Below are 15,349 nucleotides of genomic sequence, written 5' to 3'. Positions count from 1 at the left end.
AGGACTCAGACTCTTCATCAGCTCATTCACTGCAGACGAAGAGCCACCCATCACCAGTGCACAAACACAGAGCCTTTAAAGAAGCGCAGAAAGGAAACTGTGACGTTTGCACAGGGCTGGAGGCTTTTACAGCATCAGATTATCATAAATCAATAAACACATTAAAAACTGATTAAAACTGAAATCAGACGTCACAGTAAATATTTTAGGTGCAGGTTTAACCTCAGAAAAGAAACAAGCCAGAATGGATTCAGTCAATTTATAATTACGGTTGATTCTTGAATGTTAATAACTGCAGTAAAGTTTTAACATGGGAGTCTATGAGACTGACTCGCTGCTGAAGCCCCTGCTGGACATCAGAGGAACTGCAAGTTTGGCACAGCCCCACAGGATGTCTTTAAAATGCCCCTAAAGCATTATTATTATTATTATTATTATTATTATTATTATTATTATTATTAGCAGTTTTTTGCAGCTGTATGTGAGGCCTGATGTCGGAGTTTTCGGTTTATTGTCCCGTCTCTGATAAAATCTACTTGAATTTAAATAAATGCATTGCTCAGCTGCCTCTGTCGCCTGATAAATCCTCCTGTAAAATATTCACAGGTGAGATCTGATCTGCAGCCGTGGACGTTGGACATGATCATTGGAGCAGGAAGTGATGGTGGGACCGCAAACCCTAAACCCGAGACTTCAGTTTCCAGTCACGTTCTCTTTTAAAAAGCTCCTTTATCCAGTCCCACTTCCTGCTCACCTAATGAAGTCTGTGCACATGGAGGAGGGGGAGGGGCAGTTATTGCAGTGTGCTGATTGGCTCGCTGTCAAATGTCCAGACAGTGCAGCGCGTTCAGTCCACCGCCAACAAACACGTGCACGCCACTCACAACAGTGCGTCTGATGAACTGAAGCTCTAAAGTTGCAGCGTGGCCTCTGACACCGAACACCACCTGTACGGGCCGAGACTCACCTGGTGATCTCACTCTTTCCACCAACAGCCAGGGAGGAAGGTGTGTGTGTGTACTCTTCTATAACAGAGGGTCTTCCACTCTGGTTTATCACACTGGTTTTGATGGAACAGGCTGTGATGCTTCTGGCTGTTTTAAGCCTGCAGTAATCCAGCTGTCCTGATAATCATCGACCTGGATCAGAACAGCTGTTTTTGTTCTACAGGAAGTTGTTTACATCGAGCTGTGACTGAGGGGGCTTTAAGTAATTTGATTACATGGAATTTTGTTCCACAAGCACAAAGTAAAACACTTAACTTAATGGAACACGGTCTATCCAGGCTTATTTTCTTAATAATTTTAAAATAAATGATATGTGATTACTTGGGTGTCGTTCCCCTCCTCTGAAATCACTAAAGACCAAAGTTAACCCTTTTCAAACAATTTTCAACTCCATTTAAAGACGAAACACTCTGGAATTTAACACAGGATCTTATTACCCTCTGAATATGACTCTTTTTGTTTTTACCCAAACAAAAAGATCCAAACATGTAAAAACCGTCCAGTAAAATTTGTTTTCATACAGAAAATATCTGTGATCAGTTTTAAAGTCACGAATAAAGTGCAGCATGCCGTAACCGTGGGAAAAACGCTTCTACCAATGAAATGTGCTTCTTTTCATGAACAGGTCTGAGCCGTAAAGATGACATCATCACAGAGCCAGCACTGATATGTAGTGATGCGCGAATCATGAATGAATCGTTCAGTACTCGAGAATCTATTGACCCATGAATCATGATTCACAAGCCCAACTGACTCACTGACTCATCCCTGTTGCTGTTAGCAAACTAATTTCATTAGTAGAAATATATCTAGCTTATAATTAATATTGTGGAGAAAAACACAACATCCAGTATCTTAACAAAAACATTTCTGCTCTGAACTGGAAGAAAAAACCCTGAGTAGAAGCTCACATCATACGGAGCCCCGCAGGGGACATGGGAGAAAAAAAATTAAGATGGACTTTTGCGAGATCTCGCAAAACAAACTCGGGATCTCGCAAAAGTTTCATACATCTCCGAAAACGTCAGAGCACTTTTGCAAATATGTGATGTCTTGTAAACCGAGCAGATATCTGACGTTTACACAACTACATTCACGCCTCAAAATATCTTAAAAGTGTATTTTGTGACCCAGAAAGAGTAATATTACAACTAAGTAGCTGCCATTGTTGGAATTCAACTTTTGCCAGATCTCAAAAAGTTTTGCGAGATCTCGCAAAAGTCCGTCTTAATTTTTTTTCTCCCATGTCCCCTGCGGGGCTCCGTACACATCAAGACAATAGCTCCTTGGTTCACAGTAGCATCGCTCTGCTAACATCTGGACTGACATGTGGAGCTGGCTACAGTCCAGGAGAATTCATATTCATATAAGATCCTGTCTGGAGCTGTAGCTGAGAGGCTAAAGAAAGGCATCTCAAACATTATCAGTGAAACACAATCAGGTTTTTTGAAAGGAAGACTAATTCATAATTTAAAAACTCTGCAGTCTTTTGGTTTTGGAGAGGAATTTATCAGTGTTATAGAGATGCTATGTAATGACATTAACAGCTCTGTTTTGCTAGAACATGGTACATGTTCAAGGTTTGAGGTTAATAGAGGGATAAGGCAGGGATGTAGCAGCTCACCACTTCTGTTCATCATGGTTGCTGAGCTGTTGTCTATTTTGATTAAAAACAGTCACATTGAGGGGTTAACTGTGATGGGTGAACAGATAATAATCAGTCAGCTCGCAGATGATACCACCCTGTTTCTAAGAAATGAGGACCAGATTCCTTTAGCCTTACAGGCGATCAACCACTTCTCCAAAGCTTCTGGCCTACAGCTGAATATTAATAAATGCGAAATTCTATCTCTGCATGAGTGTCCCCTGCAAGCAATAAATAATATACAGATCAAAAAAGAGGTGAAGTATTTAGGTATTGTAATTTGCAAGGATAAGACATCAACAGAAAATAAAAATATCTGTACCAATATAGAAAAGTGTAAGTCAATTTTAAACAGGTGCACAGCAAAATCTCCAGTGTTAAATTAACACTAGAGAGTGTCTATATGGGTCCACACCTCTGAGTGTTAAATACAACACTGTTGAGTGTTAAATTAACACTTTTGACAGTGTTATATGTTTAAAAGTAACCTAGTCAGTTTTGAAGATTAACAATGGCTAACACTGAGCAGTGCTGATTTTCTAACACTGGAAAATAACTCAAAATGTTAGAAATATTCCAGTGTTAGAAAATCAGCACTGCTCAGTGTTTATTCACAAATGCAGATACTTTAAAGCTAAACCATGTATAAACAGATGGCTGAATGACTTTAAACTCTGGGCTAAATCGCTGAAACTTGTGAATACTAAGAAAGCCCATAAACTTGTTGTTTTATTTAAAGAGTTTAATCTATGTTAAAAAAAAAAAAAAAAAAAACCTCCCTATTTTATAATCATGACTGCCCTTTTTTTTTTTTTTTTTTTTTTTGCGCCTGTCCCGTTTGGCTCTTTTGCCATCAGAATTGTTGTCTAAAGGCAAAGAAAGATGCCCAACGGATTTACTTTACCAAATTGACCATCCCAGCCTTGCCGTAATGGTCCATTTGATTCACCTTTTATTGTTTATTTTATTTTCACTTACTGAATACGGGACAGACTTGACTGGGGGAAAGAAGGGGAGAAAGAAAGAGGGAAAGAGAAACAGCTGAGAAGAGGGACGGGAGAGAAGGGCAAAAAACAAAAACCAACAGAATGGGCAGAAAAAAAAAAGAAAAAAAATGCATTTATCAATCACCTGGATCACCTGCTGAGAAAGAAAAAAGAAAACAAGCAGAAGAGAACAAGAGTAATAGAATAAACAACATCACAATGATATATAGGAATATGACAGTAAATACTAAATATTAAACATTATTGTGCAGCACATAAGATCAACAGAACACAGTGTGCTTTGAGGTAGGAGCCAAAAAGGGTGTAGTTTGTGGGTGTGATCACCCGTGTGTACACCTGTGAGCATGGACGCGCTTGTTTTTTTTTTTTTTTTTTTTTAAAAGGTTCCTTCATGTAATGATCTGCTAGAGGGTGTGGGGGGGCCACAGCCCCGTCCTCCAGGGCATGAAGCAGGTATGGAGGAGATCAAAACTCCAGCCATCCAGAGGCCCCCAGAACACAAGAGACCAAGGAAGACCAACAGAGGGGCAGCCGCGCCACTGTCCCAGAAAGAGCTGAGGAGAGTCCCAGATGAGGGCTCACTCAGCAGCCGCGGAGCAGAAGCCAGGGGGAGTTGCAGTGACGCGCCCGTGAGCTCCGCCGGCAGCCAGCCGTGCCTGAGTGACCGAGCCCCAGGCCGAGAGGTCGGGGGCACCCCACCTCCGAAGTGGCCCGAGCGAGCCCCAGGCTCCAGGCCCCGATAAGCGGCCGCCAAGGAGTGAGCCGGTGTGTACCTGGACGCCCATCCCCGGACACAAAGAACCACCAACGCACCGATGTCTGAGGGAGTCCGCCACTGGCAGGGGAAGTGGTGGTAGGGGGAGATAGGCCTCCAAACCTTGGAGGGCCTAAGATGTCCCCAGAGAGGTGGCACCTGACACCCAACCTGACATATAGACACAGACATACAGGCACACACAGATACAAACATCCATTCTCACCCTCATGCTCTCATATGCACTTACTCCACACTCAACCAACGTGGAGACAGACATAAAGAGACGCTGTACACACGATCACACTCCCCAAGCGTACTCTACAAACCGGGTCTAGGTACCCTTGCCCCTGGAGGGGGGAACTGCACCCAGACCCAGGTGGTGTTACCCTTTTCCCTGCGGTGGGGGGAGGCAGACCGCCCCGACTCCGCAGCAGCAGGGAGGCCCCACACTCCAGACCGCAGTCGGACGGCCAACTCCTCCTCCTAGCCCCCCCGCTCCAGCAGGTCGCAGAGAATGGGGGTGAGAGAAGACTCCAAACCTCCCTCCACCCGCTCATTGTAGTGTTGATGCATGTGTGTTCTAAGGTGCATTTAAAACCCAGGAGGGCATGGAGCTACCTGCCAGAGAGCAGCAGGTAAGCGCATGGTCCCTCCTGCTAGCCCTCAATGTCTACGTGTATTTAACATTGAGAGGTGGGCAACGACGCCAGGGGTGGGGTGTACACCCTGATGGTACTTTGGATTCCGTGTATCGTGCCCACCCCCAAGATCCTATATGTATGTGTAATGAGAGTGTGAGTAATGTGAATGTCTAAGTTGTGGGATAAAATTGAGGCAGAGGCAGCCAGAAGGGGACGGGGGGGTAGCCTCCTCTGCACCCTGGTGACATACCCCTACTCCAAGGTCCTGCATGTGTGGGTGGTTGTGGTGGAGCGGGAAGAGGGAGGCAGCTGGAGATGGGGAGGGAAGGAAGGGAGGGGCAAGTGACCCCTCCCTGGGGCCAGCTCCCCCGCTGACCCCAGTAGGCACCCCCATACTCTGCAATCCGCCAGGGAAAGGGGGCCCAGGCCCATCCAGACCGGGGCCCAGCGCAGCAGCGCCTCCCGGCCCCACAGAGCCCGGGACAGTCCACCCAACCCCACCACAGAGAAAACTGCACCCACCCCACCATCCACTCATCTTCCAGACTACATAAGACAATAAACACCCAGGCTGAGATCTTCCTCCACCTCTCCTGTGTCCCCCCCTCCTGCAGAGAGAGCCCCCTGACTGCCCTTTTTGCTCATGTTATTTTTTGCCTTTGGTTCAAATCCTTCAGTGACTGTTCTTTCTTTTTGTACTAACTCTTTTAGCTTTGTGCTTATTGCTTTTCTGTTTTGTTTTTTTCGTTTTGTTTGTTTTTTCTCTTGCTACAATGCTCAACCGAGGATGTTACATAATCGGATTAATGACGGTGTATGTTATACTGTTGTTTGTAAATAAAGTAAAAAAAAAAACAAAAAACAAAATCGCTCTGCTAACATGCTAACAGCACATTTGAGCTACTCACCCCCTCCCTCCTGGCTCAAAGCTTCTTCTTGGTTGGTAACCAATGTGGCTCACAGCTCAGTGGACATTTAGATGAGAAAGTATATATTTGACACATTTAAGGAAAATACTAATAAAATAAAAATAAACAAAATAAATGTTCCCTTTAGAATTTTTTGCTCTTTTTTGCTCTGTAAAATAGTTGTTTTCTTTTAGAATCACTCATCTTAGCAGTAGGATTTAAAAACAAAATCACAAACAGGAAATAACCCCACACAGCACATGAAGCAAAAACAGCTGAACCATGAGGGAACACTGTCCCCCTGTGGTCAACGTCGGGAACTACAACAGTAATAATAATAATGAGACGAAGTCACGTATGAGGCGTGAATTTTTATTTGATCATAAACTTCTGGCTTTAATTTATCTGAAGAAGATGTTATATTTTTGTGCGTTTATAATGAGCCAGTATGAATAAATCTGCACATTGACCTGAGCATTAATGTGATGAAACTGAAACCAGCGCGACAGCGCCCCCTGCAGATCATTCCCGGGAGCTCTCCCTGGTGTCAGGAGATCCGCTCAGAAATGTGAGAATTGAATAATTTGTGGATTTTAGAAGAAGCTGATTTTGAGAACGATAATGGCGTGATTTTATTGTGAAAGCTGGTGCCGGAAGTTCCCCCGTGTTTTTCTGGATGAAGATGAGCAGCGGGTCGTGCACGCGCTGAAGTAAAGCGGGAAAACTTCTGACCGACGAGGATGGGATTCGAACCCACGCGTGCAGAGCACAATGGATTAGCAGTCCATCGCCTTAACCACTCGGCCACCTCGTCATATCGGCGTGCCCGCATCAACCCCCAGGAAAGAGGCGCGCGGAGGTCAGAGATTGTGGGATTGAGGAAAAACACGAGAAAAGTGTGCGCGGAGATTGTGGTGATCACTCGGGCCGTGCGCACGCGCGCGCACGTGTGTGAGGAAGCCGTCAGTGAGTGTGGAGGCGCCCACCACAGGACAAACCTGAAGGTGGAGGCAGATTCCACGTGTGCTCATTCATGACGAGAGGCAGAAACTCTGCAATAAAGGTGAAAAATATATTTAAAAAATAATAAAAAGTTTAACAGCAGGGACAGTAATGTAACGAGTAACGAGAGTATTTCAGAAGAACTTCAAAGTACAACAAACTTTTATTGGCAGTGACAACAGAGCCAAAGTCTGAGATCATTAAACGTGCGAACTGCATCTGCCTGTGTGTCGCGTTTGTTGAGGATGGAGCTGCCTGTGGGGTGTCGACAGTTACACCAGCAGAGGGCGCTGTGAGCTCCACCTGGCTGCACCTGGAGGCTTCTGCTGCTTTTATCTGAGGCAGGATCACTGAGGCGCTGTGAGAGCAGGAGTGAGTCATGTTTAACCAGCATCCAGCTTCGCTCTCTAAACGCCGCTTTTTGTTTGCGTGGGAGAATTTCAAGGTGAACCCGACACCTGGCCTCCGCGGGGAGGGAGGACGTCACGCGGCTGTGTCAGATCAGCTGGCACTATTCGCCGTTTGCAGACATGAACGGCGCAGAGTGTGAGGACGGGGCCGAGCAGCAAAAGATCTGGGTCTCTGCCGAGAGCTGGCAGCTTTCTGAGGAGCTCCAGCTTCCTGTAAAGCTCGGAGAAAAGGGAACATCGGTTTGTGGTTATAAATATATGTAGGTGAGCGTGTGACGTGGACTCTGCGCTCCCACGGGTGGGAGAGCTGTGGAGGAAACGGGCCAGGTCACAGTTTGTAAACCCTAAACTGTACCAGAGACGGCTCAAGGCTTCACGTACCTGAAGGCTCGGGTACTGCTGACCTCTGAACCTCCACCTCGTGAGCACTTCCTGTGTCGCAGAACCTCCGTCACCATTATTATCACTATTAATTATTTTTTGTGCAGGTGTGCATTTATTTTTCCACCAGGTTGGATTCTCCCGCCTGAGCCGTGAACATCCACGCATGATGGGGGATCATCTCTTTTATTTGGCGCCCAGCGTTCATCAGTTCGGGGTTCCTCAGCCTGGAGAACCTCGTTCGGTTCTCAGCTTTCTGCGTTTCTTGTTTTGCTCATTTGCAGATTCATTTGACGTCTGGTTGTGGTTTGAGTGCAAACGCAGCCCTTCACAGGTGGCGAACAGCTCGTGTTCTCGCCGCTTGGCCAGTTTTATTTGCCAGTCGGTTTATATAAAGCAAAAGATGTAAAATGGTACTCAGACGAATTGTTGAGGTGCTCTTTTAGCGCACACTGGTGTGATTTCAGCTCAGAAAACCAAAGGTAGACATTTTTGCGTCTGATTGGATCCTGCCAGCAGCTCGGAGTGTGAGTTAGAAAGCACCAAACAGCCCTGCTCGGGGTAAAAGGCGGAGTGGAAGTGCAGAGCATTTAGTGCGAAGCTTTCAGCGTTCAGAAATAGCAGACACTTTGTCTTTGATTTCATTGTCCAAATCCCTGCTGACAGATTCACATGCGTATGAAAACATTCCCGACATCTCGTCCGCACGCCCTCCACGCACGGATGCAGGGCCTCCTCTCTGAGTCAGGACTGGGCATGCTCCGACCAGGAGGAACCTGCATGAGCTCTACGCTGATAAAAGCTCCAGTTACACATTATGTAACCTGGCTTTAAAGTCCCAGTCCGCCAGGTTTCTGCAGGGAGGGAACACACACACACACACACACACACACGAGTGCTGGGTTTGCTGTGATGGCCAACATATCAGCCCACACTGCTGCTTTCTCTGAGCCTGGGTTTAAAATAGCTCAGCTGATATTTGTGAGGGTTTTATATAATCGGCACCTCCTGATCTCCTCTTCCTCTTCATGCTGGAGCTTGTATCCTATTCTCTTTCTGCCTGAATCTCTTTCACTCTCTCTGACAAAAGCAGCAGGATGAATCTGTCAGAGAGAAGTAGCCCGTCTGCCCTCACACAGACAGACATTAAAAATCCTCCTCTTCATCGTGCTTCATCGCGCTCTGCCTATGAGGTAAACATGCAGCGAGCACAAAGGATGATCGGTACGCTAATGGTCCTGCATTTTACTCTTCCTACACAAACTGAAGAGCCCGTTTATCTGTGACAGCTTCCGTCTGTGCGCTCTTTACTGCGGGCTGCTGGGCTCGTTACGCAGCATGCACGAGCGCTGAAACAGAGACGGGCTGGACGCTGTGTAGGCACAGTGACCTCACAGCGGCCATATTTTTGGTCACACGATGTCTTTAAAGATGCTCCGACAGGATCAGACAGCACAAACAGGGAGGCTGTGGGTTAAAGAGGCCACGCCCCTAATAGCGCAGACTTGAATGTGAGTTATAAAAACGTTATGAGGGGGAAATTATCCACAGAAACAGCTCCTGTATCGTCCTGTAAGCATGTTTGTTTCTGCTGTAAAGTTTTAACGTGGGAGTCTATGGGCACTGCTCACTGCTGCCTCTGCTGGACGTCGGAGGAACTGCAGCTCGTGCAGGCTGTGTCTCCACAGACCCCACAGAAGGGTTTCATCAGCTGACTAAACTCAATCCCCAGGGCTCTGAGGACAGATCAGATTACGTATGTTAAAGTCACCGCCAAACTAAAGCCTGTTTTCACTCTGCACAGTGGGCGGAGCCTCGTGTCGCGGAGCTTTGAGGGGGTTTTGGGACTTTTGCTGCTTGGCTTGCCTCGCTGTCTAACCTCCTGCGGGTGACCTCTCAAATCCTGCAATGCATCAGACAGACAGAGGATGCAGCACAGGTGTGTCTCTCCTGAAAGAGGCGTGGCCACAGCTGGAATATGGAAACCACAGGAGGAGGAGGACTCTTCAAACAGGAGCCGTTCTTTAGTTTGTGCTCGTGTTCTTATCAGGGGTCAGTGCAGAGTTGGTCAAACATGATGCTTTAAAGGGAACAATGTCTCTTTTTCGCCCTCTTTCCTCACCTCCTGCTTCGCATCTTTGGTGGGAGGGGCTAAGATGGTAAGGAAATTAGTCCTTTCGGGCTGGTTTCCTCCTTCTCCTTCCTCCCAGCCTGCTTTGATTGATCTTTTGGAGTAAATAAATCATTGATCTGAATCGTTACCGGGTGGATTTCTGTCTTTGGAGACGCCACGTGGACGTGCTGCAGATTGTTGAGTGATCCTCCCCTGCTGCATCACTTTGACCTGTCTGAATGCAGGTGAGGCTGATTACATCACCGAGGCACAGCGCGCTGATCGCCGGACCGGAGTCGCCATTAGTGGAATTATTTCCTGCTGCTGTGAAAAAGCCCACGGCTGTGATTCATCCACAAACAGCAAAGACAGAAACTCGACTGAGACAGAATCTGTTTAAAACCTTTTAGTGTCTTTGTTCGCTTTAGTTTCACAGCACAAAGATTAAATATGAATTCATGAAAGTTCATATTTGTATTTTCAGAAGTTAATCTAAACTATTATCCTCTGTGAAATATGTCAGATGATCAGGTAGATGATGAAAACATCTCAGATTATTAAAGAAGTTTTTCAGACGATTTTTTTAATCAGCTGCAAATTTCCAGTGTTTTCCTTCTGAATACGTGTGAAGAATAAAAACAAAAGGTTCTAACACATGTAGTCATCAGAGAGCCTGAAAATAATCCTTGTTCAGTTTTTAATTCCTGAATCCTGAAGAAATAATCCAGGATCTGTGAAGGAAAAGAAATAACTAGAAATCAGACGGAGTCAGAGCCGGTGGAGGGAGCAGACTCCACAGTTTGGGTCAAACACAGAGCATCTGACTGGAGCGACCTGGATGCTGAGGGAAGGACCCGGACTGTGGAGGGCTTCTAGACCTGACTGCAGCCGGTGCAGTGAAGCTCAGCATTGTGGAAGAGCTGGAGGCGGGACAGAGAGGCCCGACTGACACCAGTGTAGGTGTACAACTGACAGGAAACGAGAGCATGAACGACAATTTCACAATCTCTCACAGGAAGCTCTGACCCGGATATGGAGCGGTGGTGAAAGAAGCTCTGTTTAAACCCTGAGGTCAAAGCCGGGGTCAGAGGTTTTTGGCATCGGTGGACAAGCGGATCAGAATGTCTCCTCTGATGGAGTCAGAGGAGATGAAAAGGAGCGTTCCTGTCTTATCCTCATTCAGGCGAAGGAAGCTCTGAGCCATCCGGTTCTTGATGTCCTGATTGATACGATGATGCTATCCACCTGGACTTGTTGGGACTGAGGGGGAGCTAAAGTGGAATATCATCAGCGTAGAGGAGATACCAAAACCCACACACTGACTTATAAGAGCTGCTCATTTGTAAACGTCACAGGTGACTGCTGGTGAATATCCACGATGGTGCTGAGAGTTATTAATATTACTGGAGGATCTGAGGGTGTTGATGCTTCAGTATGTGGCTCTTTATCTCACAGGCCTGAGAGTCAGCCTTGAATCCTGATGCCCTCCTCTTTATATTCCTCTGTGTGTGTGTGTGTGTGTGTGTGTGTGTGTTAGATTCTGCTGAGATACAGCAGCCTCTCTTCACACATGCAGTGCATACAAACAGCCAGCACCCACACAGCTCACACTCACACCACGACAAAAGCCAGCAGCCACCCACACACACTCATATCCATGCACATACATACCCCTGAACACACACACACACACACACTCAAAAGCTAAGGGCCTTTTGTGCTGCAGTGAGCATCCACCCATGTGTTGGTCTGTCCGTCCATCCACAGCCCCGGTCTCTCCTCCTGCCAGAATCACCTCACCCAGCAGGGCTGCTGGAGCCACCTCCGCTCACTCCCTTCGATGTGGAGTAGCAGCTCGTGGCTGAGCTCCTCACCCTCCTCACCCTTCAGACGAAGCTCATTTCTGCTGCCCGTGGTGACAGCTGAGGGTAAGGACATCGATCGACTGCTAAATCACCTTTACCTTCACGCTCAGCTGTCTCTCCGGTGTGCCCGGGGTCTGGTGGCGTACCTCACCAAGAACTGAACCACCTTCAAGGTTAAACCTGATGCTAGGTGACTTTCTCACTGTGGGTCAGAATGCGTTTTGTTCTTCAATGACTAATCTGCAGCTGGGTCCGTGATCCAGAGGACAGGTTGGAGATGATGACCGCTGCAGTCACAGCAGACCAACACGCTAACATTAATCATGACAAACAGACTGATGGTGAGGACGCGGCACAGAGGAGACAGCAAAGCCACAATTCAACAGTGAGACAGAGATCTTCGTCATGATGGTGCATCGCTATGGTGACCGTCTGATTTTAGGATTTAGGCGCTGAGCATGAAACTTTTTTGGTTCAAAGGTTTTCTGGTCTCCTCTTAAACTGACCAATCAGAGCTGAGCATGCAGGTCAAAGAGCCTGAGGAAAGCCAGAGAGAGAGCTGTCTGCTGAAAAACCACAGGCCATCGAATTTATTTTGATCTGATGGGGAGGAAATGAGCAGCAGACGCCTCAGCGACTGGAGAAGCAGTACAGGGCTCGGGTCAAAGTGGCCACATTAATAGGAACAGAAGCGTGTTACAGTAACAACTGTGTGGCTGACAGGACGACTGAAAATGAGACGACTGCGCTTTGAAGGAGGACTTGAGCCTCACTCTGTGTTTTATAATGGCATTCACCATGGTAACCGACGCAGCAGACCTGACCTGCTCCTGATCGGTGATCAGCGAGTACCAAAAATACCCCAACTGACCAATCAGGTCTGTGGACGAGAGCGTCATCCTACGTGAAGATCAGAGCGTCTTTAGTGTGTTTATTTGACGATCAGGAGGAAATCTCGTGAGGAACTTTATCCCGATTTCGTCCCATTGGCTGTGTCAGCTAGGCGCCATGACCGCTTTATGTGCCTCCGCGTGGCGAGCAGGAGGCCTGTCTGTTTACTGTCGCTGATCCTCAAAAGTTTCTCCAAATTAGATCAAGAATCAGACGAAATCTGCTCGCATATTTTTTCAGACTGTACGGCAAACAGACTGTGTCATCTGGCCCAGTAAATCACCACAGTCCCTGCGGCGGCTGTGCAAATGGCACATGGATTATCCATTCATCACGGTGGTCTCTCTCCCCTTTCTCTCTCTCTCATTCTCCGTGGCCTTATTCAAAGTGCTCTAATTAATCAGCCTTAAATAGATGGACAGACCTACATTACTGACACAGCTCCTCCTGCACCATGTACTATTTAACACACAGATGGCTCTGCAGGCTGGCTGTGTGTCTCCAAGTCTCTCACAGTTTTCCCAGGAATGATTAATCACGCAGCCTGATGCCGCTGATTTGATATCAATGAAATCGCTGCACCTCTAATTAAAATTTCATTTCCTAAATTGCAACCAGGGGTTGGCTTCGTCGCTCGTTTAGATACAGCACTAAATGAATTCCAGTTTCATAACGAGTTGTTAGAGAAAGCCCAGGGAGACAGATGGCAGGGGGGTAAAAATGGCGAGTTTTCCACAAAATGTGCATGATTCAATTAAAAGAGAAAATTCAGCGGGTAGGCCGACATCCAGAAAAGGAATGAACAAACAAACAGGTCAACAAAGACAGCAAACACCAGACTGCTCACCAGGGAGACCGAGATAAGGCCAATGGGGGGGGGGTTGATAGTGTCAGGTCGTCATTGGCATCCATTCAGTCAGAGGACAAAAAATAATTTCTTGGTTACGTTTGACCTTTCTGATTTTCTCCCTTTGGGGTCATAACCAGCGACGACTTAGGGTCCGGGCGTGCAGAGCGGTCGGTGACCCGCTGTTGCCAAGTAAAAGATGTGTGTTACCCGAGTGTGAGTAGTTGCTAAAGCCACATCCACACAGGCCTAGAAACAGTCAGTAACCTCCTGCTGACTCCCAGTTGGTGGATGGTTGCAGCAGGTTGTTGCTTTAGTGACTAAAGTCACCAGCATGGAAGAGGCCGACTTGTCTGCAGACACTCACCAAACTAGAAACAGAGTCTGTTCCCCTTCAAAGTAAAAGTTGTGCCTTTTAAAGTATGTTGTTTTCAGCGGTAGGACAACTTTTACTTTGAAGACCGCCGGGAGAGCAAAAGACGAGTGCCTGCAGACAGCTCAGCATCTTCCCTGAAACCTCTGGGTGACCACAGCAACCTGTCAGTGACCAAAGCAACGACGAGTTGGTTCTACAACTTTTTAGCTTAGAGACAAACACCAACTTACCAGCCGGTCATGGATTACATACTGGGTCACAGCCAGGTTCTCTTAGGAACATCCCGTCACATTACCAAAGAGCTCCTGTGATAGGACGGACAGGAGTAGGTGGAGATAAAAGGTCAAGGTGAGGAGCAGGCTTAAGTTGGTGATGGTGCTTTACCTCAGACGAGTTCATCCACAAACACAGGACAGGAAACAGTTTCAATCAGGCTAAAATTAGAAAAACACATCATGTTTTTTGACTCTCAGGGCTTCCAGATTATCTTGTTAAGCTTGAATGTCCTCCTTAACCCTGGAAACGAGATGTCAACAAACACTCCAGCTGAGCTCTTTGTCTTCAGTTCAAACTTTCTTATTGTTTCATTGCATTATCTGAACTCTTTCACTGGCAGGAAGTATTCGAATAGGCTGGACATTGAAGTCTCGGCTTTATTTGAACATCAGTGGCTTTGGGCAATGATCTGTATAATGTTCATCCATGTGGACGTTATTTAGCGGTCCAAGCACACCCTGTCATGGAAACGGTACTCCCTGATGGTCTTGATGCAGGCTCAATCATTCAGGTAAGTAAATCCCAAAGGTTGATTGTGTTCATCCGGATGTTTTCAGTGGGAGAAGTGTTTCGTCACTAACCTTATAAACAATACATTTGCACAACGACTGAAACTAGCCCACTGAATGAACAATGGGGGTTTATAAGGTTGGGCAAACCTGCAGTCAGCTGACACCGAAGAAGTCAGTTGGATGAAACGTTTCTCCCACTGAAAACATCCAGATGAACACAATCAACCTGTTTGGGGTACTCTCTGATGGCTGCAGCCTCTTTCAGCAGGATAATGTGCCCTGCCACAAAGCAAAGGTGGTCCAGGAAGGATTTGAGGAGCCCAATCACAAGTGTGAAGTGTTGACTTGTTCTCCAAATTCCCCAGATGGTAAATGGTCCTTATATAGTGTCTGTGTAGGTTCCTAGTGAGCCAGGCCTTGGTGGTCTAAGGAGCTCGGATGGAAAGCGACTGTTGAGTTTCTTGGAGGTGTTTCAGCTCTTATCCAAGAAGCTTCTTCAGTTCAGTTTTAGAACTGAAGAAGCTGGAGCCCTGAAGCACACCTTCAGGGGTTATCCCTGTTCAGTAATGTGTTTTTAAAGGCTCGGTTTTATTTTACTTTAGTTAATTGAAATGTTTTTTCAGGTCTAGTTTTAGACTTGAGCTTATTTCAGTTAGCTACGATGACATTGGGCAGAAGTGAAGTAAAAATATTGAGCAGACCTGCCTGAAT

General features: G+C 46.6%; 1 non-coding gene across 1 annotated transcript; it reads right to left on the bottom strand.

Moving 5' to 3' along the window:
• Positions 1-6,697: 6,697 nt before the first annotated feature.
• trnas-gcu lies at positions 6,698-6,779 on the bottom strand. The gene has a single exon. It is a non-coding gene; the product is annotated as a tRNA-Ser (tRNA).
• Positions 6,780-15,349: the final 8,570 nt, after the last annotated feature.

This window comes from Simochromis diagramma, unplaced genomic scaffold (assembly GCF_900408965.1).
Source record: "Simochromis diagramma unplaced genomic scaffold, fSimDia1.1 OVJJ01000456.1, whole genome shotgun sequence".
Taxonomy (NCBI): Eukaryota; Metazoa; Chordata; class Actinopteri; order Cichliformes; family Cichlidae; genus Simochromis; species Simochromis diagramma.
Note: the sequence above shows the minus strand (reverse complement) of the source record. Positions and strands in the feature narration are given on the sequence as shown.